This window comes from Trichoderma atroviride, chromosome 3, assembly GCF_020647795.1.
Source record: "Trichoderma atroviride chromosome 3, complete sequence".
Lineage (NCBI taxonomy): Eukaryota > Fungi > Ascomycota > Sordariomycetes > Hypocreales > Hypocreaceae > Trichoderma > Trichoderma atroviride.
In genome coordinates, this window is record NC_089402.1 from 6,522 (window position 1) to 10,040 (window position 3,519).

Sequence of the window (3,519 nt, forward strand, 5' to 3'; positions counted from 1 at the left end):
ATATTCTGTGTAATAATGTTAAACAGTTGCCTATGCAAAAGATCTTTCTTTCCAGTGTTATTCCTATGATCCAAATGTAGAGATAAAATACCTGAGAGTTGTCTTCCTGTATGAGCTCCGAGGTACGATAATCTTCAACAAGTTTCGTAATGATTCCCGAGGGATGATAGTTAACTATATATGGAAAGCCTTGCGGCCATCTAAGTGCGCGGCCACAAACAGGAGTGTACTTTTCTTGTCCCTAGCGTCCGAGTCTGCACCGTGGTCTAAGAGGAAGAGATGACCTCCCCTCGGGAATCTTCTTATAGGTTTTTGCGATTGCTGTATCGATTGATGCAGACGTATGACGCGGTCTGTCCATCGATGTCGGTGCCAATGACACTAGCGCCTCAGTTGATCAGCTGTTTCATTATTCGTAGCTTTTTTGTTTCGCAATTTCTACGCGATTTATGATAGCGGGGTGTTGAAGTTGTTGTTTAGCGCATTAGCACCCATTCTCAGCTCAGTCAACGCGTGGGCTAAGGCTCAATTCCCTTTCAACATAGCTGGATGAAGAGACGGCAAGCCCTTTAGCTGGGTGGAATGGGGCATGAGGAGCCTCAGTACTGCAGTAGCAGAATCGGGTTCGACTTTGAAGGATTCTTCGACAGCGCACCATATCACGCCATGTTACTTCCAACGAGGCAAACTACGGACATATTCGAGCAAGAGCGCCACTAGATCCACGTTGAATTATCTGACTGAGAGGACGAGAGGCGACCCGTGACTTATTTTCTGGTAGCTGAGCGAGATGTCATCACCGGACTGAAGTATTTCTCGTGCTATTCCAAGGTCGTAGAACTTGACAGCTCTGATCAGGGGATAATCCTCTGCCTTGGAAAATTGGAAATGGGACGCGCCCCTGCTTTGAGCAGGGCGTCACGAGGCCAAGAGGGCTCATCTCTTGGGAGTCGTTCAGGTTTGGATCGGCTCCATGCCTGAGTAGTAAGTCGCACTGTTGAGAATGTTGGCTCTCGACGGCGGGGACAACGAGACTATCTTCCCATCCGTTTTTTAGAAGGCTGCCTAATCTCGCCTACTCAAGCCAGGCCATTAGTATTTGTATTTGTTCCAAGGCGAACACGACACAACCCAATCTAGTTCGGACACTGGACGTAGAAGTGGCCGCGAATGAAACATATATCGGGTCTCCGGTGATATTTTTTGGTCCTCTTTTAACGGAAAGAGGTATTCCCTGATTCTTTTTTCCATCGCTAGAGTCTTGGGAGTCTTCAACTGGCTCGGGTTCTTTGAAGATATCCGAGGCGTTGGCCTCAGTTTTCTCAGCCGAGTAGACCGCTCCAGCGTGTTATTCGTAAGGAAGGAGATTGCTGCCATCCGCTCTGCTTCTATAGCCGCCCGGCTTAATTTAGAGCATGGTATCCGTATGACTCTAAAGCGTGTGTTGGGATTAAAAGAGCCTCGATCTTCTCGGTTTTCGCGGTTGCCGTCATTACGACGTGAAGCGACTGCTAGGTTGTGGCCGATAATCATTGCTTAGTCGGGCTCGGTATCTGTAGTATATCGGCTCATTCATTGTATGTGTAATAAGAAACGCAGCGTATAAACACACGACTACTAAAGGTGAGAATGGGGTACTGCCCCAATGATGATATTAATAGCGGAGTTGAGCTTTTGTTGCGGGTGAGTCAGGCGACAAAAGCCAACAATACGCAGCCTAGCACGTGGTGCGTAATGCCTTCGGGTAGCGTGGAGGAACTCGGCCTCGTTTTACCTATGTAGATACCTGTTGAACAGACCACTCGGCAAAAGTGAAGTGACCACTTCTCTTGCCGAAGTGTGTATTAGTACTTCGTTTTCACCAACAATACCAGCATAAACGATACATGCATCGAAAGGCCTCTGCACGGCGAGACCTCAAGGCCGAAATCACGCCTTGATTTAAGCACCTCTATGATGAGACATAAGACGGAGACGGAAATAGTTGACCCCTAATCAAACGCGTAACCTAACTGGGTGAATGGCTTCAAGTGCACGGCATCGCCCACATCGATTGGCTGCCTCACAGCCCGGATCTAAATCTAATCAAGTACATCTAGGGTGCCCTGAAGAAGAAGCTCGTTTAGATCTAAGCCGGAACTTCGGGATCTTAGGCGTGGTGCCACAGACATCGCGTTGGTAAATTAAAAGATAGCGGAGGCTAGGAACTTAAGTCAGTGCCGCGCTGCTTCGCGCCAGTAAGTGCTGCCAAAAGTTATAATATGAATTATAAGTTTAAAAACGCTGGGCTCTTTAAACATAGAATGAAATCGAATCTTACAAGGTAATTGACGTGTTTTCTCGGTTTGAAGTTATCGGGTAGGTTATGTAGTAGGGTGCGGGGTTATTAGGTACCCGGCGGGTTAACTAGTAAGCAGGCCAACAAGGCCCCCGCCTCTCCTACTAGAGAGGCGGGAACGAAACTTGTATCTTATCACGACCCAACAACACTTGGTTGCACCAGCAGGCCTTAGAAAGGATATACTATATTCCAAACAACCAACCAGAAGGAAGCGATTACTACACTATAAGTAATCACTCCTGCGCTTACTAACACTATCCTAGTAATTACTATAGTAATTACCACTATAACTATAATTATACATAAATAAACTAAATATATAAGTTTACTTTTTTACACTTATTTAAATAACTTAAATAGCTAGTTATTAATATAAAATTAAGATTATAATACGCTTTACACTTTTACCATCTAGTAATATTATTTACTATTACCTATATTACCTATTAGGTTTCCTAACCGCTTTACTAATATATAATAAACCATACACTAGGTAGTTAGTATAAGGTAGATTCCCAAGGGACAAACCTAGTAAATAATTCTGGGTTTATATTAGCAGAGCGGTTAGGAAACTTAATAGGTAATATAGGCAATAGTAAATAATATTACTAAATGGTGGAAGTGTAGAGCGTGTTATAATCTTAATTTTATATTAACAACTGGCTATTTAAGTTATTTAAATAAGTGTAGAGAAATGAACTTATATATTTAGTTAATTTTAAGCTTATAAGGCTTATGAAATAAGTTATATAAGTTATGGCTTATTAAGCTTGTTTATTAAGTTAAATAAGTTAAACCTAATTAGTTAATTAGTCCTTAGTTAATCTAGTGGATCCTAGCGGGTTAGCCTATAGTTACAACTATAAGAGTTAGGTTATAATATAATATCCCCCTCCTATTAGTCTTGTCCTTAAGACCTAACTGTTTTAGGTATAAGTAACCCACTTTCTTCCTGGTGAGTTCTTTTCTTTATTTCCTTGTAAAGTACTTGTTCTTTTGCTAATTCTTATTATACTAGTTTATCTAAAGCCAAGATCTAAAAAGTGGGAGATGTATAAGAATTTATTTTTATTAGTTTTATCTTATTTAGTTAAAATAAATAAATACTTTACTTATAAATCTTCTAGATCTAACTATTTTTTTACTAAGGGTAAATTATCCTGTTGTTCTGCCTATGT